The sequence below is a fragment of the Dicentrarchus labrax genome, unplaced genomic scaffold, assembly GCF_905237075.1.
Source record: "Dicentrarchus labrax unplaced genomic scaffold, dlabrax2021, whole genome shotgun sequence".
Taxonomy (NCBI): Eukaryota; Metazoa; Chordata; class Actinopteri; family Moronidae; genus Dicentrarchus; species Dicentrarchus labrax.
This window is the reverse complement of record NW_026136723.1, coordinates 2,180,163-2,206,860: the sequence shown is the minus strand read 5'-3', so window position 1 is coordinate 2,206,860 and position 26,698 is coordinate 2,180,163. Positions and strand designations below refer to the sequence as shown.

The 26,698-nt window shown below is 41.7% G+C and overlaps 1 protein-coding gene across 2 annotated transcripts in view; it reads right to left on the bottom strand.

Annotated features, from left to right (window-relative positions):
• The window catches only part of LOC127357975 (zinc fingers and homeoboxes protein 2), a 122,691-nt gene that overhangs the window by 37,830 nt on the left and 58,163 nt on the right, over nucleotides 1-26,698 (bottom strand). Inside the window, exon 1 of one of the 2 annotated variants that reach the window (XM_051390692.1) lies at nucleotides 742-997. The exons of the other annotated variant lie outside the window; for it this stretch is intronic. The gene's annotated coding sequence lies outside the window, so the exon portion shown is untranslated. Of the gene's footprint in view, nucleotides 1-741; nucleotides 998-26,698 lie in introns of those variants that run through there. 2 annotated transcript variants of the gene reach the window in all.

Here is a 26,698-nt window from a genome sequence, read left to right as displayed (position 1 = left end):
TAGTTACAGCCCCCTCACCTCACCCTCCCATTAGACCCCTGCTGCAGTAGGTTGGGCTCAGACAGAATGAGATTTAAAAAATATATATTTAATATTTTATTTACAATGCAGACTGAGAATTTTTACTTTAATTAAATAAAATTTTTCAAATAAAGGTTCGGGTCGGACTCGAGCCCAAAACTTCCTCCTTGTCGTTCGGGCTCACACAGAATTTTTTGTGCCGGATCAAAGCTCCAGTTCAAAGCGTGTATGAGACAGTACGGTGGACGAAGCCCTCTCTAAAGCCAGTGTTTGATTTGTCCTTTCTGGGCTACTGTAGAACCAGTGCGGACTCCAAGGAGAACCAGCTCCCTCTGTAGATAAAAACAGCTCATTCTAAGGTAACGAAAACACAAATATTCTTATTTTCAGGTGATTATGCACTAATGAAAACATACCTATGAATATTGAATATAATATTAAATATCCACGAAATATATTTACTTAGTGATAGAAAAGGTCAGGAACCACTGACTCATGTTGGCTGTCCACATACTTTCGGCCACATACTGTATAATCTGAAGCATTTGATAGATGGCACTTGTTAGACGCAGCACATAAGCTGAGAGAAAACTCTGCCTGGGAGGCTGAATTCAGGACAAAAAGGTCTCTTTTCAGATGGAAAACAGACTGCGGTTCATTCCTCCATATCGTCTACATTCACTCAATCAGGTTTGCTATCATCATCTAAAACAAACGCACCCATCCGTCTCTGGTTGCTTCTCTTCTTTACGCAGGACTTCCCTCTGACACCCTCGCTCCGGGACTACAGGAATATCACTGGCTGTTTCCTTCCTGCTGCTTATTTGTTCTGTCGCTGTTGGAGGAGTTTCATCTGCCGCCGCTCTCATTGTGAGCCGCTCCGGATAAAACTGCCTCAAATGCAAATGTAAATGTAAATAACCGTCCAGCGATGGTACTTGTGCGCATAAAAGCGCCGCTGGGGGTGTAATGCATTCTTTCGCGGTGAGGTGGGGGTGAAAAAGAAAAGGCTTCCTCCTCTTCCTCTGAATAGGCAGGATGGGCCACCTCGCCGGAGAGAATTCCATTAGTATTGGTTTCTGTGGAGGGTTTTACTGTCACATGGGCTGTAATGCTGCCTCAGAGGGCCTTTACGGCCTGCCAAGAAAAAATTCTGTAGCCGGTTGAGGAGGGAGCCCTGCTGAGGAAAAAAAAAGAAGCTCAGGACTCCACAAAAAGACTTCTAATAAACTTTTATCAGTCACAGTGCTTTGCCTCCAGACCAGATTTATTCTTTCACGTTACTCTATTTCCACAAAGTCTTTTATAGCCGCTTTTTTTACGACGCTGGGGGTCTGGATCTGAAGCGGGTCACTGCTTATGGACGATGTACACAAGACAGGAAGAAGAAAGAATGTGAGTTAAATCACCTGGATGATTTTTTTTCTGACTTAAAGCTGCAGTAGGTAGTTTTTATAAAAATAACTTTTTGTCATATTTGCTTAAACTTTAAGTGTATCCTGACAGAAGAACATGAGACAGATAATCTGTGAAACAACCTGCTTCCTCAACTCTCAGGTTGGAGTGAAAGTTTCAGCAAATATGACATAAAGTTATTTTTTATAAACGTTACCGGCTGCAGCTTAAGAGCCTGATTAAAACTGCACAGGTTAGAGGAAGCTACTTTGTGGTTTTTGGGGCTTTAAGACTTAAATATCTCGCCTCTCAGTGACCCAGTCAGAGCTGTTATAAACCATCTAACGTCTTTAAATTTAAACGTGATCCAGCAGCTCGAGATGCTCAGCGTTATAGATAATATATAAATATGACAAAAAGTTATCGTTTTCAACAAAAGCCCATTGTTAAATATTGTATGTGCATGTTCATCGCATCGGAGGCTTTTTAAAATCTTTGCTCGATGAAGGCAAAAAGCGGTAAATTACTCAGATGAAACAGTTGCTGTAGAGTTACACGTAGAAAAATGCAACATGAACCGCTTTAAACGAGGAAGCCGTGCGTTCTTTATTAACAAGTAACAAGAAACTTAACCAAGTTTCAGAAGCCAAAGCTTAACCACAGCACATTGCCATGTGTGGATACTGTAGAAATGATTTTAAAAACACATAAGCACTGAACATAATCCACGGATTTGAGGAAATCGTCTGTTAAACAAACAAGGAGAGGCATTCAGCAAAGGCTCCATTTGATACTGGAGAGGAAGCTCATTTTAAAATAAAAAGTGTTACTTCTCTCCTACCACTAACTGTTCTCTGTGTGGACCCCCACTAGGGGTCATCAAAGCTTCACGGGGGGTCGCAAGGCCCTCTTGATTTGAAAGGGTGCATTACAACAGTTTGTAGTTAAAACCAACGAGCCACGAGAACAATGGTCAAGCGTCAGGGAAAAGAAAACACTGAGTCAGTCAAAAAAGAAGCCTTTTGATTCTTTATGATTGTTTGAAATTGAAAAATTACACATTACAGACAGAGAATTGTATAAAACGATCCTACAATTATTCAGGAAAACTCATCTCTGATCAAAATCATCTTTTATTTTTTTAAGAGCTTTCGCGGGTTCGTGCAGATTCACGACCTCGTCGGTCATTTAAAATACAAACACACATTTACACTGCGGAACAACAGTGACGTTATATTCTCAGAAATAACTTTTACACTCATTTCTCAACAAGTTTGCAGCAACATCCAATTATTGCCCCGAGGACATTCAGGTACTTTTAGATTTGATTGGCTGTATGTGAACGTATCACCTCATTGGCAATAACTTGGACAAGCTCTTATCTCACTTATGAGAAACCTGAGAGAGATGCGCGCCCGAGATTAGCCGAGATGCCGAGACACGCACACACCTTATCTTGTTTACTGTTGGGCTCTGCTGTCTGCCTGCGCCCTGTTTCCATGGTAATATTAGGATTACTCCATGCTGAAATATTCTGAATATTGTTAATTCGTGTGTGAATCAATCGGATATTGCCGATGCTCTGATTGCATTGATTCCTGAAAAAGCTTTTTCTCTCTGCCTCTCCCTCACATTTAATTTTTTATTCATTATTATAAAGATTTTGTTCCCTGTAGCCAAAATGTGCTGCTGCTTTCCTCAGAACCACGTCCACAAACAGGACAAAATTCTCCCTTTTCTAACCCTGGTCTTGCGCAGGTCAAAGCAGACATTCACTGCCTTGCTGAAGGGCCCTTAAGCAACGAGGTTTGCCCATACAGGGGGGCTCCAACCTGAGTGCTCCAGTGGAAGACCCTCTCTGTGCTCCCCACTCAATCTTAAACAACTAACCAGGGGAAATCAAGGTTAAATAAAGAAAATGAAAGGAGAATAAATAATCACCGGCGAGCGGGGCATGGAGCTGCATCTTATTTAGATTTGGAGGTGTGAGCTGGGACCGCAGGAGGGAAGAGAGGAGAGCGATTAGGAAGCAGGGAGGGAGAGGATTGTGAGGAGGGCTGAGGGAAACAGGGAGGAGCAGGCGAACAAGAAGACAAATTGAGAAACACGAGGTCGGTGACACAACACGCGCACACATTTGCTCTTTTCCACTCAGTTTTATCCCCGTTACATTTTATTCTAACAGGCTGCTCCTCCCGCCCAAGCTCCTGCAGCCCCGTCTGATAACAGGAGGCCCGACACAGATACACACAGATATATAAATGTAATAAGGAAGTTCATTATTATGAAAATATAGGGCTGGACACAATTCCCTAAAACAATTCCCTGAGGTTTGGAAGCCATTATTTTAAGGAATATTCCTGTTTTTGTACACTGAATATAAACTCTTTTCTATCATTTATTAAACTGACTCAGTGACATATTTTATTGATATTTCATCTTATATTCAAAACTGTACATTGAACCCAAACAGTGAACTCAGTAACTGCAGGAAGTTTGTGTAAAACGAGGGATTTGGATGAATTCTTAGCAGATTACTTCCTGTTTAGGTAACTTTTTATACAATCACACAGACTTAAGATGCTTCTTTTTGATAAGTGTTTTCTTATCCCTGACGCTTGCACATTGTTCTTTTAGACAATTTACTTGAAACCAGTAGAAAAATACAGAGATATGATCAAACAGTAAATCAACAAGATTAACGAATACACACATTGCTGTAACTTTAGGTAGTTTTCGATACTCAATGTTATATTAAAACTCCCTCTTATATACGAACAATCTGATAAGATTTTTTTTAATTTGAAGATTCGTCACTACTCTGGAATATAATTTAGATGATCTTTTTTTCGTGTTATTACTGCCAGAATGCTTTTATTGACATTTATCTCTTCCTCTACAGTCAGAAATATTTCAAGATGCTCCAAAAATGTCCTGGTGTCAATATGAACAACCTCTTCTTTTGCACTGACTCCTGAAGAAGGCATTGAGAGACGGTTGAAAGCAATAATCAAAATACTCGGTACCTGCAGCCAATCCGTTTTCTTGATCAAAATAATTTCTTCTATGAAATATTGATGGTGATGGCCATTGTAACTGCATTGTATTGTAACTCTAGTCCAAGGTTATGTCTTCATTTTGTTCGACCAACAGTCCAAAAGCTCAAAATATTCAGTTACAATCACATACTAGAAAGAAAAGCAACAAATTGATCTGAAACGAGGGCATGTTCTGGAAATTCAGCTTGAAAAACCCAAACTATTAAAGGACCAGCGTGTAGGATTTAGTGGCATCTAGCGGTGTAGTTGCAGATTACAACCCCCTCGCCTCACCCTCCCGTTCTACGCATTGGGGAGAGATTCAAGTGATTATACACGAATGGAAACGTACCTATGAATATTATATTCCATTTCTGCCAATAGATCCTCCTAAATGTTACACACTGGACCTTTAATTGATTATGAGAATATCATTTTTCTGCTGATCTACTAATTATTTCAGATCTACTACAAACAAAAAAGCTTTTTTACCTCTTTACTAAAATCACTGAATGTGTTCTGCAGGTTCTTTAACACGCTGATTGTTTTGGGTCTGTTGTGGAAACCAGACTGTTGGACTTCTCTACCAAACCAGACTGAACATGTTCAGGTCTCAGTCGGAAACTCTTAATGTTTCCGAACAATCATTATAACCAAACTCCACTTCACCAAATGAGAACCACTGCTGCAGCTGTGGACACCCTGTTAAGGTGGAATAAGAAACCTAACGCAGCTGGGTCAGATTGTGCTCTGCGGGGAACGCCGCCATTAAAGGGCCACTTGGTGAGATTTTTACTGTCCTGTAACGTAAACTGCCCAGTTCACATCTGCAGGGGGGCGCACAGAGAGGATGATCAATACGGATGACTTCATTTCCTGAACAGGTGGCTTTGAACATGCACCTTCTGGCCTGATTTGGAATAAAAGCAAAGAAAAAACACGTGTGTGGTTTTATTTTTTACAAGCTTCACAATAAAAGGACGGAGTCATGAATGACAGACAGACCTGCATCACACCTGTAAATATGTGTGAGGAAACGTCTGTACAGGCCGGGGGGGGGACTCAGAGATTGTAGAGTGAGAGAGAGTCAGACATCGCTCTCCGCCATCTCTGAACAAATGTCATTTATTTGTGTCACTTAAAGGCCACCTCAAAGAGTAACTAAACTCAAACATTCAGACACAACGGGCTGTATGTGAGTTCTATTAGTAGAATGAATGTTTTCAGCAACGCAGATAAAAACTCAAAAACGTCCTTTGTCTGTCCAACAGCGTGGGAGAAGCAGTGATTTTTAAGGTGGAACTGACATTTATTCAGTGTGTTTAGTGGTTTTAATCAGCTGGTCTGTTTGTTTTGGAGAGGAGGAGACCTCTGTGGATAATTGGGCTCCCGGTAGAAACCTCCTGAACCATGAACACTGAAGGAATCCTAACCTAACCTAACCTGGTGTCAAAGCTGACTGCATTGACACCAATGGTGGTGAAGACAACAACTCCCATGATCCCACGCTGCTTCACCATCTCATCAAACTTAGTCTTTTGTTCTTGCTTTGATGTGAAACAAATGACATATTGTACATTGTATATTGTTGTTATTTTCATCTTAAATAGCCAGCTGCTTTCAACTGTCAGTCACATCCAGAGATTTTCTGTGGCCCCATCTGGGGGAGCCGCTGCTCAGCAGATGGAGTTGTCATGGAATCTCAGTTCCTTTGACTTCTTGTTCACGTTGGCTTAAAAGCTGAGATTGCCTTCTGATACTTAACCTTGTAAACAGCAACAAACATGCCAAGAAGGACACGTTTCTGAGGACTCAAACAACCAGCACTCAGAGGGAAAGCAGGGTACACAGGGTAGCCATCATGGGCCAGCAAACATGTACTTAAAAAGAACAAAAACTCGAAAGGTGAAAGAAACAACTGGTGGAAGGCAAGTTGGGCTCTCTGTGCCTTCATTGTAAGTGGACTTTGATTTTTAACTGTGTGTCAGTGATGGTGAGAGGTGGATCAGAGTAGAAAGGTTCAACCAGAGAGGGCAGTGAGTGTTCAGCCTGGTGTTAAAATCACTCTTTCAGCCACAAGCATCACGTCCCCTTAATGCCCCCCCAACTAACACTGTTTTTAATTATGTGCATATAATCCTCTGTCTCTTAAACTGAGTGAAATATTCAAACCCAGAACACCGTGTTTGTAACGACCGCACTGTTCGATCAAATGGAAAAATCCTGTGAATCGTTCACACACGTGTTAAAAGAAAAGTGAAATAAAGTTAAAGTGTTTGTCATGACTCCTGTTGATGGGTCCGTGGGGTTCGGGTTAATGAGGCAAACGTTCTCTGAAAGCACAGTTTGTGTTCTTGCAGTATCTGGTTGTTCTCCAACAGTTAACCCGCTCTGGAAATGTTTAATTTCCAGGTGTTTGTGCTGATGAGCTGTTTCGGGTTTTTCTGCCGCCTGGATTCCGGTGCTCCAGCCGCTCGGGGGGTTGGAGGTTTGTGAGGGTTTCCTCACGTGTGCTCTTGTGGTTTGGGCTTGCTGCAGCTATTTTAATCAAAATAAAGTGATTATGAATATGCAAATTGAGTCATTTACTAATTGCCGCAGCCAATCCCTCCTAAATTAAGCCGAAATTTGGGGGAAAACTCATTTCGAGGCAAGAATGAACACTGATGTTGGAGGGTCAAAGGTTCAACGGCTGCTTTAAACCGCTTGTCGGTCCCTGCCGAGCGTCCTTGAGCCAGACGCCGAACCCGCCTACCCTGCAGGCCCTGCGACCTCTGACCCGTCTGCTGAAATAAAAGCCAACGGTCGATCACTATGAGCCAAATTCCTGATAAAATCATTTGGAATATTTTCACTGAAGCTGTAAAAAAAATTAAAAAATATGTACAACAACCTGCTGAGTCTCTTCTAACGCGGAGCGGCGTCGCCGGCTGTTGCTGAGACTCGCTGACTGACTTTATTTACTGAGCAGTTTCTGTAATTCTGGCTGAAAACGGCAGGTTGCACACAGCGGAGGACGGCCCTGAACGGTGGCTGGTTTTAATCACACACACACACACACACACACACACACACACACACACACACACACACACACACACACAGGGAGGCACTGAGAAACACAAGCATGTACACGTTAATATGCACAAGCAACAGGAAGCAGGCAGGGATGCTCAAACACACACACACACACACACACACACACACACACACACACACACACACACACACACACACTTGTTAAGCTGCCCATTCTAATAAGCTAAGCTTTACTCCATTTGGTTAAATGTTTTGTTAAAGAAGAGCTACACCAGTGGAAGGAGGGGGAGGAAGGAAGCAAGGAGGAAAGGAAGGGATTGGGTGGGTGGACACAGGCAGGAGGAGATAAGGGAGGAAAAGAGGGGAGGAGGTAAGAAAAGAGGAGAGGAAGAGGTGATTTAGGTAGGAGAGAAGTTAAGAAGGAAGGAAGGAAGGGAGGAAGGAAGGAAGATAGGAGGACACAGGGAGGAGGAGATAAGGGAGGTAAAGAGGGGAGGAGGAGATGGTTTCGGTAGGAGAGAAATTAAGAAGGGAGGATGGAGGGAGAACTGAGAACAGGAATCAAAGGATTAAAAAGGAGAGAAAAAGATGGGAAGAAGGAGGTGATGAAGGAACGAGGAAAGAGGTGACTCAGATAGGAGAGAGGGGTGAGGTAAGAGGGGAGGAGGACTAAAAGAGAATGATGGAATGAAGGAGAGAAAGATGGTTTTCAGATGCAGTGAAGGAATGGAGGGATGCAGGAATAAAGAATGAGGAGAGGAAAAAAGAGGGAGGAAGGAGGGAGGGAAGGGAGGGAAGAGGGGGAGGAGGACTAAAAGGAAGAATGAAGGAAGGATATATTGGTTTTTAGATATAGGAAGGGAACGGAGGGATTTTCAGATGCAGGAGGAAGGAATGAGGAGAGGAAAGAAAGACGGAGAAAGGAAAGAAGGAAAGGGATTGGTTGGGTAGGTGGAGAGCGGGCAGGAGGGGATAAGGGAGGAAAAGAGGGGAGGAGGTAAGGAAAGAGGAGAGGAAGAGGGAAGGGAGGGACAACTGAGACACGAGAACAGGGACAATAAAAAGGTGAGAAAAAGAAAGGAAGAAGGAGGTAATGGAGGAACGAGGTGATTCAGATAGGAGAGAGGGATGGAGGTAAGAAGGGAGGAGAACTACAAGAAAGAGTGAAGGAAGGATAAGATGGTTTTCAGATGCAGGAAGAAGGAATGAGGAGAGGAAAAAAGGAGGGAGGAAGGAGGTAAAAAAGAAAGAAAGAAAGGAGCGAAAGAAGGGACAGAGGGAATGGAGGAGGGAGGGATGGAGGAAAGGAAATGAAGGAGAAGGAAGGATTGGAAGGAAGTATGAAGGATGGACAAAGGCGAGGAATGGAGGTAAAGAAGAAGGCTGGACTGTATCAGGAGGGAAGGAGGAAGGAATGGGGGGAAGAAAGAGGGAGGGAAGGAGGATTGGATTCAGATGGATGAGAGGAATGGAGGTGTGAAGGAAGGAGGGAGGGAAGGAAGGAATGAGGAGAGGAGGAAAGCAGAAGGGAGGGAAGGAAAGCGACTGGATAAAATTGGATTGAAGGGAGAAAGTAGAGAGAGGGGAGGAGGGGAGGAGGGGAGGTACTGTATGTCACGAGATAAAGTAAAAGAGGAGTAAAAGGAAAAGAGGGATGGGGAAGAAAAGAAGGGAGGGAGAAGATTACTCAAGCAGGAGGAGAGGAACGGAGGATTAAGGGGAGAGTCAAAGCGGGGAGGGGGAGGAAGGAGGTTTTGTCACGAGATGGATTGAAAGAGGAGTAAAAGAAAGAGGAGGAAGGAAGGAAGAGACGGGGGAGAAAAAGGGAGAGAAAGAAGGGATGGAAGGAGGGAGAAGTGTTGGGCTGGAAGGCCAAATAATGGAGCAGCTCATCTCATGGTGAATTTGAATGGAGGCTGAATTAATTTAAATCTCATCACGGCCCGCCCTCTAATACCTTATCAGTTCTGCACGGAGACAAGGGACGTAATCGCATTAGACCCGCCACTCTGCTCTACTGCGCTACACACACACACACACACACACACACACACACACACACACACACACACACACACACACTCACACACACTAAACACTAAACACAAACACACTGAACCAACACACACACACACACTACCTGTGCTGGTATGTGCTCCTTTTTATACACAAAAACACACACTGTGCATATACTGGTGAGCACGCTGTCACAGTGGTGTGTGTGTGTGTGTGTGTGTGTGTGTGTGTGTGTGGCTTCATGCTGTGTGTGCACGTGCATTAAAACCAAAACACACACACAGCGTGAAGAAATGCCCCCATGAGTACAAACCAGCAAGACAACAGCATGCATGTAAAGACACACAAACACACACACACACACACACCCAGCATGGAGACACACTAACGAATGGGTGTAAAAACACACACACGCCTCCTCCACACACACACACACACACACACACACACACACACACAGACAGTGAGAGTGAGCCGGACCAGCGCAGCAGCCTTCCAGTTACCTTCTAGGGGAAAAGGCTCATGGGAAGTTATGCGCTCGGCTGTTGACATTGGCTGCGGCAGGACGAGCAGCTTTACAGCGCCGACTCCTCGTACTCGCTCACGCTGAAATGTACACACAAACACACACACACACACACACACACACACACACACACACACACACACACACACACACACACAGACAGACCACGGCTACGGCCAAAAACTCTCTCTCTCTCTCTCACACACACACACACACACACTAAACAAGATGGCGGGTGAGTTATAGGCTCCACACACTAACTCACACACTCCAAACAAGATGGCTGGGAACCTTTTTCCATCAATAAACGTGCGTTTTGTCGCTCTGACGGCGGCTGATAAGAAGTGCTGCTGAGTGAGGGAGGCTGCCGGTCCGGGCCTTATTGGTTGTTTTGGTTTTTTTCTGCCTCCTGTGGATAACAGGACAAACGTACAGGATGTGACTTTGATCGCAGAAACTGTTTCAAGCATTCGGTCGGTAACTACGGTAACCAGGTTCTGGTGTCAGGAGGTGTTTGTCTATCAATAAGGGTCTTGTATGTTCTCACTGTTATAACGTTCTTTATATGTTTTATAATTATAATTTTTTTAACAGCGTAGTTGAATAATTCCCATAAATAATAATAATCTCATTCCCATGAATTAAACCCAAATCAGAAATGAATGGTTGAAGTAACTCACATTGTTTCAGTGAACTTACACTTGTGGTGTATTTTAGGTGTTTGTGATTAAATCCAGTTTGTTCCATGGACTCATTTTCTTTAAGTTGATTATATATCATTACAAAAATGTAAGTGTCGCTGTTTTTGTTTTCATTTTTTGTTTTAATTCTTAATGATCCCCCAAAATACAAAGATTTGATGTTACTCACATAAAGTAGGCTGTAGTTAACAACTTGATTACAGCAGTAACAGATTAATTTAGCCACATTAAATTAATTGATTTAATTTTGATGATTCATTACAGTGTCAGCTGTTCTGACACGTAATGTAATAATTTTTTAGTAATAGTAAATTCAACTTAAATCGTAACATTTGTATAAAGATGTCTTACTTTTTTTTAGATACACTTACATAAGTTAAATAAGTTTGGAGAAATGCTGCATAAGACTGATATAATAATTTATACTTATTTAAGTTCAATTAACTGTATGGAGTTGGTTGGAAAGTTATTTCACCCAAGTTACCTTAATGAATACTTATTTGTATTCTTTTTCATGTTTAAATTGTTTTTAACATGTCTCTCTCTCTCTCTCTCTCTCTCACTGAGGATTTTGGAGGTTTTCTTGTCTCCTTAGAGATCTGGAGTTGTGTTTCTGGGCCATATCGGTGTGTTTGTTTTCATTCCTCTATATCAGTGGTTCCCAACCTTTTTCCTTTAAGGAATTATTTATGAAACTGACCAAGTGACATATTTTATGGATATTTCATATTATATTCAAAACTGTACAATGAACCCAAACAGTGAACTTAGTCTTAGTCTGTCTGACTGAGCATGTTGATTCACTGGTGGAAACCATCGGTGAGAGAGTTCACTCTGATTAGCTGTTTAGCTCAAGCGAATCAGTTCACTAAGAGAAATGGAAGTGAGAAAAAGCTGCGAACAACTTCGTCATGAGAGCACGAAAGGATTGTCGGATTCTTTACTAACAAGCATAATAACCTCCATCCATTGGGCTGAAGTTGGTTATATCTACATCTTCTGGTGTTCTTTCATGAATGCAGACTACCGCCACCTGCTGGTACGGAGGGTTATTGCCTCTCGCACATGTGCAGAACGTACGTGCTAATCGGCCATTTGCTGTAGTCTGTGTGCTGTGTTCTGGTGGGACCTTTTGGGCGAGACACAGGCAATGCCCCCTTTTGTCACCGCTAGTTGTTTGACGTCAGTTTGGTGTGTCAGGGCCTAAAAAATTCTCCTCAAAATGATACTAAAACCTTTTCTCACCTCACTCTTCAGTGTCAAAAGAAACGCTACGTCCAGAACGACCTCTTCCATTGAAGAAATACAAGAAATACAACAGTGTTTCTCTTGAGCGACTTGACCTACAGTAGTCACATTGATACTCACAACATAGACTGTACATTTACCTGCAACCTATTCTAAAACAATTATTACTATAGAGGAGAGTTCAAGGGAAACAAGAGTAAGAAAGGATTTTTTTAAAATGTCAAATAAGTAACACAGGTAGAGTCTGGTATGATTCAGTGTGGACAGAGTGATGCTAAGTACGTCTGCTATGGATTAGCTTTAAATAGGTTTAACAACCGGTTCGTAGCACCAGAATGCTGTGTAATAGGAGGTGTTTACATCCAGAGGCGGACAGGGAGAAAGAGCAAGGTCGCGCCTGAAGACCGCAATATTTTTCCAGCCTTTTTCTCAAACTAAATTGTACAGTACGGCTAATTATCATTTGTTCAGAAATGTCACACCAAGCCCCGAGGAAATGGCAAAAAATTAATAGCTGCTGGCCCTGAAACAAATTACTTTAATATTGAAGGGAGAAAATAGTGATTTCATTAGGAGCAAAAGTGAAGTTAATATAGCAGAATTTATTTGATGTTGACTGTCTTTATATCGGAGCCGAATCTAAAAGCATGTCGAGGTCACTCCACAAATCGCCACTTTACCTTTGGAGCTCTTTTCCCGAGCCGCTAAATACGCCATGAGTGCAACAGCAGGATGAACCTCTCAAGCAAACAACTTTACCAACAACCAACAATGAGGAGGTCAAAGGTCGGAGCCTCAGTGGGCTCAGAAAACAAAGAACAACTGTTGAGACTCCACAGAGGTTCTGTACACTGCAGAAGCAACACCGGGGTGAAAAAGTCATGTTGATTAAGTTTTAAGTTTCATGTAAAATTTTAATGCACAGTTGCAAATATTTGATCAGACTGAATTACAACGCCTGCAGCTGAGAACTGAGCTGAGACACACTCAGATACATGTTTGCTTGTTTTGCCTCTGCAAACAGGAAGTGATGAGTCAAAACTTATTATTCATATTGTGACATTATTCCATCCACAACTAACAATGAGTTTGTGTTTGACAACCAATGAAAGGCCGATGACTTTACAGATGTTGGAGTTCGAAAAACAACAGAATTTCTCTGAATTCCTCGAAGGAGGGACAAAAAGGATCCCCTTCCAATCAAAAACAGATGTTTTTACTTTCTTTATATAATCTTGTTTAGTCACAATTTCCATGTAAGACTCTTAACAACAACAGAACTTTCTCATTACAGACGTTTTAACTTATGAATATTTAGAAAAATAAGCTACACAAATGTATGTCTTTGTAATCAACAATGGATCAAATGACGTGGAACATCAAGGGGCCAATTTACTGAACTCACAGAAAGATATTACTCAACTTTGCAACTCTACAGAGCTTTTTAACCTCGTTTTATTCCTAGTGTTTCAGCACATTTACTTTCCTGATCGCAGTACTTTCATCAAACAAGACAATTCGAGATTTTCCGATACCATTTTCCCCTTCACAATATGATTCCTATACCTGAACTTTGCGCATCAGCCGATACAGAGTACTAGGGATGCACTGATCCACATTTTTTCACTTCCGACTGGCCGGCAGGAATCACCCGTGGAGTCATTTCAGCAGACAACGTTAAAGTGCAGACATGGCTCATGGATATCGGAAATCTGCGCAGGTTGGATCGGGAAATTCCGATATGAGAATTACGCTGGTATCGGTCCCGATACCGATATGGGATCGGATCGCCCCCATCCCTACCGAGTACCAATCTGATATAAATGCGGTAAAAATATATATTATTTTTCAACAGCTGTATACTACTAACCCTGCATGATTGCTATCATTGTTCTATGTTCTGACCCTTTGTAACAGCTGACATTTAGATAGCTCTGGCCATCAGAAATCAGAAATCAGAAACTCTTCTTCAGTACTTTAAAACAGTAGTAGCCACTAGCAGCACAGTGCACATAATCCCATCCTAGTCTGACTCAGATTGGTTAGTACTTGTTGCCTTCATTGGTTTAGGTTGGTTAGGTTTTTGCACGGGTAGTGAGATTGGTTGGGGCTAACAAATGTTGTGATATTGTATGTGCGTACACTCACATACTCGCCAATACTCAATCCAGTATTTTAGGCTGTATCAGAGGCATTTTTGATCCTGGTTTCGGTATCGGAACAACCCTACTGATAAACGCACTGCAGACTTCCTGCCTAGCACCAAACATCAGACAGACACAGTTAGAAAGTTGAACATTTAGTAACTAAAGAGTCAGATATTTTTCTCAGGAGTTGGTGGAGACCAAACCAAAAAAAGAGATCGCATATTAGACACAACTCCAATGGGATGGTCATGTTTTAAGTAAATAGGCAACTGTTGGTTATAATGTGATAATATGTGGGGTTGTGGTTTGATAGAATTCTCTATTTAATTAGGTTTAGGATTTAACATTTGGAAGTAACTGGAGTTATAATAATTAGGAATATGTCGTAGGCAGCGTTTCACAAAGTTTATACAGTTTCTCCTCACTCAACAACAAGATTGTGCGATTTATAACTCTTGGAATATTGCAATTACTAGTTAACCAGTCACCTGCTGTTTATCTTAAGGGGTCAGTAAGCCTTAACATGTCATTTACATAACAGTGAACCAAATAGTGTTTTGTGTGTACTTACAGGACGTCAGTTGGCCCAGGACGCATTACCGTTTACACCACAAAAGATTTCTGGCCAAACCAGCTCGGCAAGTGGTTGGAGAGATCTGATCGCCATGCATCTTGGTGGTCCTTTACACTTGAGCTGTGCACTCTAATATGCTTTTGTTGTCTGAGGAGGAAAATCAGAACCCAACCCTATGACTGAGTGTGTGTACATTATGATTGGGTTTCTGGAGTATCCTGGTTATGTGTTGTGTATTTAAACAGTATAAACTGGTTTTGGGAAACATGAATATGCTACCTGGAATACCCAGATAATGTGGCATGACCTGATCCTGGTTTTCTCTGTCGGTACAGAACATAGTGACTGAGATGGTGAGAAATCAAGCCACAAGAAACTGGATACTGTTAGAATCATGTATACACGGATATAAATAACCAGGTTTCCAATGTTGCATGTAAACAATGAGCATGTAAACACTGTCAGCTTGTTGTGAAGTGTGTCTACTCACTAATAAACTGGTGCTTTTCCAGCAATTGCTGTCGTAAAGACCACCTTTGTCACGTTCAAGTCAAGTTCAAGACCAGGACTAGTCGATATCAAAGAGGTTTGAGTCCAAGTCAAGACTGAGTTAGAAAATAAAGAATGCTTTTGCCATAGCCAATGAGATGAGTTTCAGCAGCCAGGCATACGATTGCAAGTGATATATATTGGTCAGTAGTGGCCGATGTCAACAACCATTCTAGATGGAGTTTGAATTCAACCAATACCTGTTTGCTGAACAAGCGTGCTTCAAGATTGGTTTGTTTTTTGAAGGAGGAAGTTACTTCAGGAAAAACAACATCAACATTTATTGCAGGACTCGGTCAAGACCTACATGAATGTGCTACCTGGAATACTGGATACTGTGACATGTAAAAACCTGATCCTGGTTTTCTAAGCATTCTCTATCGGTACAGAACATAGTGACTGAGATGGTGAGAAATCAAGCTGCAAGAAACTGGATACTGTTAGAATCATATATACACGGATATAAATAACCAGGTTTCTGATGTTGCATGTAAACAATGAGCATGTAAACACTGTCAGCTTGTTGTGAAGTTTGTCTGCTCACTAATAAACTGGTGCTTTTCCTGCTATGTGCTGTAGTCAAGAACACCTTTGTCGAGTTCAAGACAAGTCCAAGACCAGGACGAGTCAATACCAAGTCAAGACCGAGACAGAAAAATTTGATTGCTTTAGCCATAGCCAATGAGATGAGTTTTGGCAGACGATTGCAAGTGATATTTAATGGTCAAAATTGGCTGATGTCAGTGACCGTTCTCAATGGATTTTGAATTAAACAAATACCCGATTGCTGAACAAGAGCACCTTATCACTGATTTTATTTTCAAGGAGAACAACATTTATAGCAGGACTCAGTCAAGACCAACTATAATATCTGGCGAGACCAATAGCCAAGTCAGAGTGCAAATACCAACGAGGCAAGGCAAAGTCAGAGACAATAGAAAAACGTCTTGAATCTGGACTCTAGTTATCATTTTGCAATCAAAATCTAAAGGTTTTTACAAGCCATAACTTTGTTTCCCTGGTAACACCTGAGCTATCCAGGCATGTCAGTGTCCCCAAATCAATATTTCACGAACGATAGGCTTTGTCTGCTAACGGCCACAGCCTGAAGTAGCGAGCTGAATAACGGACGGGATGTGGGAGGATCTGTGGTGATCAGAGGATGAGCCACGGAAGGACTCCACTCAGTGTTGTGAGATATATTCATGAGATGTTCAGATTTTGTTTTCATTCAATTTATCTCAGCACATTAATTTAGAACAGTGAACAGACAATTTCACTGGAACTACTTAGTAGATGTCCTACATCAGGAATTAATGGACACCCTGCAGCCAATCAGAATCGAGTATTCACCCAGACCGTGTTATAAATGTTTTTTCATCGTCTTCTGTTTTACACCAAAATCTCATTTCTCTCTAAAATTGATCTCATGCAGTACCAGAAGTTGGAAATAACACATACTGATTATGTTATTATCACATAATTCTAACATTTTTTTAACTATGTTTTCAGGGGGAGTTTTTCATTGTCACCTTAAAGCTCTTGGACTAGGTTAACCCATGTGAATCCATCTGAGATGTTTTAAGTAACATTAAGGTTTATAATTGACTTGACATTAATGATCAATAAAACTGTCTGCGCTGACTAAACATCATGTTTCTATTGGTAAAAAATTATGTTCTCAAATTACTGTGTCACTTGGAATTTAAGTAGTAAATTCCTGTGGCAGCATCATTTAAAACGCATAAGACGACACATATTTCAGGATTACTGCACTGGCTCAAGTGTAAAAAGCAGTTTCCAAGAAAGAGAGAGAAGAAAAAGAAGCACACGTCTCAAAGCTGGCAGGTGAGGATATTTTGAGGTTGGAAAATTTTCATCGAAACCAGATGAACTTTCGAAGGTCTTATGCAACGAGACGGACTGCTGTTTACTGTATGTGGGAGTGCAAAAACCACGAATTCTTCCTCGAGTCCGCCGAATAATGTTGAGCAACACACACACACACACACACACACAAACACAGAGTGAAACACATGTGCATGACCTAATGAACCAGCCAATAATGAGTGTGTACAAGTTCGTCAAACTGTGTGGTTTTTCACTGCGGTTTATTCTCCGTCCAAAAAAGCTGCTGGCAGGCATCTGTGCATTTGAACAGCGGACACACGTCAGCGCGCCTGATGTGGTTCAATTACAAATGTTTTTTAAGAAATCTCATCGTTTTCTAAAGATGCGCTGCAGCCGAGTCAGAATGAGCTTTTCCGTGAGGTCATGTCTCTGTGTTTAAAAAGATTTTTTTTAGGAGGAGAGTATGTCTTTGTGTGAGAATAAATACTAGAATTTTTCAGTGAATGCCACAAGTTATTGAAGATTCATTTAATAATTTCTTTCTATAAAGAAAGGGCACTGCCTATTTGATTTGTAATCTGGCCACAAGCAAAACATTTATGTCAAGAAAAGGACTTGATTTGGCTCAGAAATGTCATTAAATGTCTTTTTAATTGCCAGAAAATTGAACTTCTTCTTCTCTCTGTCCAGACATCTGTCTTCCTACCATCTTAACCAATTATAATTTTGTTATGAAAAATAAAAGTACGGTTGAAATACACACAGTTTAATAAAAATAAATCATCGTTATATGCTTCAGTGTGGTTAAACAACGTCTGACATGTGACTCCAGATGCTTTGTCATCTTTGCTGGAGCTTAAACATGTGGAAAATTACAGATTATAGCTGGTGAAGGCTTTGATTGATGATTGAAGGGTAGTCTATGGGTCAGTATAATCACCGATATGAGACACACACACTGAGGAAGGTAGAGCCTGAATGTGTGGACTGTTGCTACCGATTAAAATAAAAATGTAAAAAGGAAATTTCAGCTGCGTTTTGCTCCTCGAGAGTCCGTTCCTTTCTTTCTTTGCTGAGCTTTAACTGTGTATTATTTGTATGTGCTGGATATTGAGATGATTGGCTCGTGCTGTTTTCATAATTGTGATCATCTGCCTGCAAACAGCCCGATAATCTAATAACTGTGTTTTACTACATATAGTCTATGAAATCTGGTGTCACAGACCTACTTTAAGATTAAAATCGATAAAGTCATCCGCTGATAAAGACGACGATTGACGGACATCCCAACAATTGACAAATAAATTGCTGATGCGTCTTCGTTTTATGGGGCAGTGGGGCCAATTTCCTAATCAATCTGCTGTGGTAATCCATTGGTAATTTCATAAATAGATAAAGCAATCCGAGCTCTTCTCCCCCCAGTGTACTTTCTGTGTCGGTACTTTTTCTGGCTCCTCCAGAGAGACCGTTCTCCCAAGAACGACAGCAGCATCATTCCATCATTTCATCAAGAGCCTGAAAGCAGGGGTCCTAGGGGGGGTTCCAGGGGGTCCACAGAAAAATGTGGAATATTTTAATTTCACTATTTTAAATTGAGCAGACGTTAGCCCAGTGATAGAAAGGATAAGAATGACTTTTCACTGTTAATCTGCCAATCGAAAGTCCAAACCAGTGTTTTTTAAAGAGGGGGCCACCACAAGATGAGGGAAAATATAAAATAAATACATTTAAAGTCAACGGTCTCCGTCTGCCACAAAGCTGATCCTGAAATTTAGCACTAGCTAGCTTTCTTCACAAGTCACAAAAATGGACACGTTTTTAAAAAGAACCGACCCATTTTGTTTTCTTTGTGTTTGCCCCAATATTGTCGATGGATTTTTGAAGACATCTAGCAAAAAGAGGGGCCCTGGCTGTAAGATAATGCTGTTTTAGGGGCCTTGGCATGGAAAACTTTGGGGACCCGCTGGAATAACAAAATCCTAACAGACTGAGAGACTACATCTTATTAAATACGGGTCCTGATGTGTATCAATTGACACCAAAGACGTTGTAAACCACTGCCCTAAAACACAACATATGGTATATCAAGTACTAGTGCCCTTTAATGGCCGTATGAATTAGTCAAGTGATGGGGTGTGCGCAGGGAGTAGGGATGTCACAATACCAGAAATCTAGTAGTGGATGCAAATACCAGAGAAATTCTATGATTCGCGATACCCAATGAGATACCACAGTAAAAAATAGAGATTAGGGATAAAAATTAGGGCAGAGAATTGATGACGGCTGCACTGTGCACGAAAGCTTTGCGAGCAAAATCACCTGTACAGGTGCGCTTCTTCCTGTGGCAGTTAACTAGAATATTTGTAGGTGTACGTGCTGCCCCCATCAGGTCCAGAAGAACTGCATCCTCGGTATCTTCAGTAAAGAAAAATCAACTCTAACAGAGAGGATGTGGGATTTTAACACTTGAGCAGTCTACATTCTTTCTAACCACCATTATTCTCTAACCTTAACAGAGTACTTACTTTCACCCAAACTTGATCTTTCACTTAAACCTAACCACAAGTCCTTACTATGCCTAAATATAACCACACCTCAGGCGGGTGAACCTCACACAGCTCAATCATAGTGGGTATTTTGGGGGATTTTATTGCCTTTTTTGAGCAGAGCAGCACCTCGCTATTGGAAATCTAACACAATCAGACAATCTGAATATGATAGGTGGTCGCTGCACTCTAAGGCTTGTATAGTTTCTTACAGTATCTTGTGTTCTCTATAGTGTCACAATGAAAATATCTTGGCAAAAAGGATTATCTAGAGCAGTGGTTCCCAACCTTTTTACTTAAGGGACACCTTTTCTATCACTGAGTGAACTGATGACCCCGTACTAAGTGGCATATTATATATTTCACTCTATATTTAGAATAATTGTACAATGTACCCAAAAGATAGATTTTAATGAATTTTGAGCAGATTATTTTCTATTTAGGGAACTTTTTATACAATTCAAATCTGTATTATGTATTTTTAAAAATTATTTTTAGGTTTACTTTACATTTCTTCACAGAAGTGAACAAAATGCTAAGACATAGACCTACTGTGTGTATTTCTGAAGTTGTGTAGGACACCTTAAAATCAAGAAGGCCCCGCAACCCCCTCATGAAGCTTTGGTAACCCCCAGGTTGTGAACCACTGATCTACAGCATGAACCAAATATTTAAGCCCAAACTGAGTTTTCAGCCACTTCTACATCTCTAAGAGTCACTGACATTCAGGTAAAGTGACCAGTTTTTAAGACAAAAGTGGCTCCTCTTGAATTGCTCGCTAACACTCACGATCACACCCCCTTCCTTAAAACACATGCCGCCTTCGCTCCATTCAGACTTCAAAGACACACACCCTCTGTGTTTCAGGATAAAGACGTTCTTGTGAACCGTTCCAGCTCACAAAAACTGAACATTCGGCTGGAGGAACCTTTTCCAGCTGACATTTTATAAATCAATCATGAAAAACCTGCAAGACTCCACCAGGAGACACGCCTCCTTCCTGAACTCCGGATTTAAGGACAGCAACCCTCAAACACACACACACACGGACGCACTTTCCTTTGTAATAAAGCGTCAGTTAATAAGAGATGGATTTTTGTTGGACGAGCCGGTCGAAGATGGAGGAAGACGCTCTGGCTGCCAAATCAGTGTTTTCACAGCCTGAATCACAGCTTACCACTGATACTGGCCCAGGGAGGAGCACACACGCACGCACGCACACACACACACACACACACACACACACACACACACACACACACACACACACACACACACACACACACACACAGAGCAACAAATTAAACTGGATACCGAAGGAGTGCTACATGTGCACGTACATGCGCACAATTGTCACAAACAATCGCCCACACACACATACAACAATGCATGTATATAACTACATGCTAACAAGCAACTTAACCAGAAACACACATGCCGGCATATACAGTACACACACACACACACACACACACCCCTAAAAAAACCAGACAGGACACACACAAATAAAATCACACAAATGCAGACAGTAACACACCTGCATTTCTTTCTCTCTTCGCTCTGTCTAGCCTCATTCTTCAACCTCACACACTCACACACACTCACACACACACACACACACACACACACACACACTAAACTGTTCACATTGAGTGGAGAAGAACAACAGTCGCCATCAGAAGGCCTTCTTCTCGGAGCAAAATATCTCTCTCTCCCTGTCTCTCTCTTTTCTGTCCGTCTCTGTCTACCTCTCTCCCCCTCTCTCTCCCTCTCAATCACTCCTCCGGTGCAGTTTGGGCTGTTTCCATGGCAACGCGCCGAGTCCCATGGTCGCTGGAGGGAGAGAGCGCTACCCCGCTCGTCCTGCCCAAAAAACAGAATGAAAAAAAAAAAAAAATCTGCTAAACACTCCTTCAAACTGTGGACTACAATATCTGTGAGTGTGTGTGTGTGTGTGTGTGTGTGTGTGTGTGTGTGTGAGAGAGAGAGAGAGAGAGTGTGTGTGTGTGTGAGAGAAAGTGTGTGTGTTTTATTTCTCCCAAATGATTGGAGTAGCAACCAAAAAACACCAATTTCAGTCTGTCTGCCTCAGTCTTTGTCTTTGTGAGACACAGAAACAGACTCTTGTGAGCCGCTTTAGATATTGATGATTATAGATTATTGATTTAGGCACATTTTCAGCCCCACTCTGGGTTATTACCGACATTATTGCTCCAGCTACAAACACAAGAAACAGCCAGTCAAGGCTAAATCAAATGCAGTTTGATTGATAGTGATCGAATCCACGTTATTAGAGGCTCCGAACTGAATCTAATGAACATTTCTGATCAGATTTCACATGTTTATGGATCAATGTTTTTATTATAATCTTTCTGTTTTTCCTGTTCAGGGTCCCGTGATGGTTTTCATCTCAAAGAAAGGAGAAAAATCTGGAAATATTATGAAGAGTAAATTGGTTTTCTGCTTGAAAATTGTCAAATTTTGTGACATAAAGAGGAATAAAAGGCAGTTTTATTCAAGAAAACGCCGCTATCTGCTTTAAAAAACCCACGAGAACGAGGAGTGAAAGAAAGAGGAAAGAAAAGCAAACAAAGGAGTAGAGAAAAGAGAGAAAGAAAAGGGAGGTTGAGTCTGCAGAAACATGGCTGCACATCGTTTTTATTCATTCGTTCATTCAACAGGCCGGCTGAGCGGAGAGGAGAGCGAAAGAAAATGAAAAGAGGCTGCGAGAAGAGAGATGGAAAGAGGAGATACGAGGATGAGGAGAAGGATGAGTGGAGGAGTAAAGCAGAAGAGTGGTGGCGAGGGAGGAGGGGAGAGAAGGAAGGAGCGATGGAGAAAGAGAGAGAGAGAAAGGGAGAACAGATGGTGGCAAAGAAGAAAAGTTTGGCTGGAAAAACGGCTGAAAAGAAGAGGAGGGAAGGAAGTAAAGGATGAAGGAGGTGAATAGGAAAGAGGGGATAATGGAGGGGAGAGAGGAGAGGTGGCAGGGATGGAAGTGGAGGAGGGAGAGAAAGGTACAGCAGGAGGTGAAAAGGGAGAGAAGAGGAGTAAACGGAGAAAAGGAAGAATAAGAGAGGAAAACGGAGGAAGAAAAGGAAAATTGAAGGAAAGAGGAAGAAGAGTAGCAGAGGGATAAAGAGGAAGAGGAGATGGAGATTGGAAGGATGGGAAATGGAAAGAAAGAGGAGAGAGGAGGTGGAGAAGGAAGAGCCAGAAAGAAAAGCAGGAAGGGAGGAATAAAGAAAGAGGGAAGGAGGAGAGAGAGAGAGAGAGAGAGAGAGAGAGAGAGAGCGGGTAGAAAAATAAAAGATGAAGAACAGGTGAGGAGAGAAAAAGAGTGAAAAGAGAAATAAGGAGAGGATTCCTTTTCATAATTCTCCCTCCATTTTTTCCTCCTCTCTCCTCCAACTTTCTCCTCTTCATCTCTTCTTTCCATCGCTTTTCTCCTGCTTTTGTCTCATAATCTTCACCCATTTATTTCCCTCCCTCTCTCTCTCCCTCCCTCATTCTCTCCCTCCTCTTTGATTCTTCTTTCAAAAGCCTCCCAAACTCCGCGTCCTCCCGCAGCGTCTATTTGTTTGTACATCAATAATTTCTGGTGACAAACGTCGGCCTTTTCATCGCTCACACGCCAACCTGAAGCCTGACACGCTCACTTTCTTATTTCTTTTCATTTTCACTCTGTTCTATTTTGCACAGAGCAGCCGCTTCGACAGGTAGATGTCAAGTTTCTTTTCCTGTTGTCTGTTGAGATAAATACCCCCCCCCCCCCCACACACACACACAGAATAAATCAAGAAGTGTTTTTATAAAATCTAATAAAATTTGCTCCAAAAAGTAAAAAAAATACATCAATAAAATAACTGTAATTACAGCAAACCTCCCAAATGTTCCTGCAGGTCAAACATTATGAACAGGAGTCTGCAGACAGTGCTGCCTACATTACCCACAATGCAACCCGAGTTAGGTGTGTTGTGCTAGTACTAGCAGCTCGGCGGCAGAGCTTCATCTGGAGCTTCATGCAACGTTTTTCACACATTTATCAGAACTCCTGGAAAACAGCCAGAAACAGTTTAAGGTCAATGAAAGATCGCGGTTATACGGTTGAGGTTAGGCAACTGATACGTGACAGCCAATCAAATCAAAGCTTATTTAATACTATATTTGGTTAGTCTGGGCCTCATGCAGGAACCTCATATGAATATATTTGTTTGTGGTTTGTACGATTGATTTAGGAAAAACTGTTCACCAGTTTTCTCTCATTTTGAATTTTCTTTAGAATTTTTCTTCACAATTGACGAAGTCGAGACAGCTCGTAGGACTCTGCTGTTATTCAAACACACAATGCTGTTCTGTACACTGAGTTATTGTAAAGCCATCTTGTGTTTCCTACACTGTAAAACCAGATTTATTTAAGTTTATTTAACTTAAATTACACTTCATAATTAAGTTGCCACCATCCTGTTTGACTGTACAGTTTGAATTATAATACAGTTAGTAAATGTATCACACAGCCTAATGATACGATCAATAATTTAAACTGGCTATTGATGGACTCAGGGTTGTCTTCAGGTCGCTGTCCAGCGGAACATCCTCTGTTGCAATGCCCGACAATGCATCACCACCTACTGTAGCTCGTATTCTTTCCTCAGCCTCTGTGATGAAGACTTCCCGTTGCTTTGATTGATTTCAGCAGCAGTACGACCCTCAGGTGAAACTGACAGCACTCGTTATTTTCTCCCACTGCTTGGCTTCAGCAGGTCCTTTAATTCCACTGCTGACGCTGTTACAAATGATCCCAGAGAGCGTAAAGTTCTTCTTTCTACTCTTCCAACCATTTTCATGAGTGAAACCAACGATTACGCATTACGTTGAAAAAACAGTCTGAAAGTTAAGGTAAGAATATGAAAATGTTCTTGCGTGAGGCCCTCGGTCTGCCGCTGGAGACGTGGCGTCACATTCCCGGTGTTAAGCCACCGAGATCCTGGCTAAAATATGAAGCTCACTCGCATTGAAACGAGGCAGTTTTATGGCTGGTGAGGTTTACTTTCCCATTGACAGACAAGTTAAAAAGTACATTCAGGACCCTGTTCCCACCTGAGAGGAGGTACTGCTACTGGGAATTCAACCCCAGACCTCTCTGCTGTCCGCTGGGAACATGTGCCACCAATGGGATTTAAAAAGTCAGATTTTCAGCTGTTAGTAGTCCAGTTTTAATAAAATCCATCAATGTAGACATATACAATGTGTATATATGCTATATGCACACAGTAGATCACTATATATGTATAAAATACTTGTGTGTGGAGTTTTTTTACGCTCACAAACTGTGTCTTGGAGAGAAAAACAAAAACTCTGACAGTGTACTGAAGGTGTTCCAGGTGAGCTGTTTCCTCTCTGAGACTGAAAACTCTTCAGGAAACTGTGTTAGTGGATGATTGGCCTTTAAGTGTGTTGCGTGTGACTGCTACATGTGTGCATGCTGTGTATCATCAGCTGTAAGTGTGGTTGTGTGGTTGTGTGTCCCTCCCACTTGTGATAGTAAAGAGAACAAGTGACATCCCATCAGCACCCGTCACCACTACCCCCCCATATCCAACGACACACACACACACACACACACACACACACACACACACACACACACACACACACACACACACACACACACACATACACTGAGAAGCTGCAGCCAAGCAGAGAAAATAGTTTGGCTGCACATCCTGTACTGCTTGTTTAAGCTCCACACTGAGAAACACCAAACTCTCTCTCTGTTTCTTTGTCTTGCTGTCTCTTTTTCACTCTATTTTGTTCCCTTTGTCCCTCTCTCTTTCACACACTTTACTTTCTCACACACACACACACACACACACACACACACACACACACACACACACACACACACACACACACACACACACTGCTCTCCATGTGGACAAAGCCTTCATTCAGTGGAGGTTTTGGTCAAGCGGCTCGGCCTGCTGGTGAGACTCAACAATGAGAGCGAGGAGCTGATCCAGATCTGACTGACTGGGTTTCTACAGGATGTTTGGGGGGTTTGATTTATATTTTTTAACCTGGCCGGGATCAGCTGTTCACCTGACTGACTGGTTGACTCGTCCCGCTGCCTGAGGGATTTCCTTTATTTGACTGACTGATTTTGAAGTTTACAAACTGATTTTTAGGTCTGCTGAGCTCATTTTGAGGTATTTATTTCGTAGCGATGCACAATGATATCGGTACGTCATCGGTATCGGCCGATAAAAGCTTTAATGTTAAACATCTGTTTGTTCCGATATGACACCGTCTCAGACCTCCATCATCTCCTGAGGGAGGTCTTCCTTATCAAACACTGCAATCTTGAATCAAAGCTTCTCCAAATGGAGGATCTCACCTGGTTCTCTCAGCCACATCTCAAATAAAGGACTGGATCAGACTTTTTTGGCCAATACAGAACCCGGATACGTCACCCACTGCTCACAACATTAAGATTTAACCTGAAGATTTTCAGGTTTACTGAAAGATTTTAGAACGAGGTTGACTCACTTTCATTCTTCCTTGACTCTTTTATTTTGTTGATGACTAGTTTAGGGTTTAAATGACTGGTTTTCAGGTTGATTTTTAAATCCATCAAACCCATCTCTGGATATAAAAGGCCACCCAACCTTTGGGGTTGGCAGCTGACTTGGTGGTTGGCTGGTTTCTATGTTTTATTTTAAAAGTTTAAAAGTCTTTATTTTGAGTTTGACTGACCTTCTTCACGTTAACCGCCTGACTGCTCAGATACAGACGGAAAACTTTTGGTCTAAAGTCGGTTGGATGACTGATTTTTTGATGAAACGTTAAGGTTGTACTTTTGGTACGACTGTTTGAGCTCTGCTTTGACTTTAAACTTTTGGTTAGAGTGACCAGCTTTAAGGTTTAACTTATAATTATTTTAAGTTTAACTGGTTAACTGACTGTTTTGAAGTGGTTTTATATGTGCTGACTAGCTGGTTGCATTTGCTGCCTGTTTGTGTCTCTGATGAAAGTTTGGAGAACAAC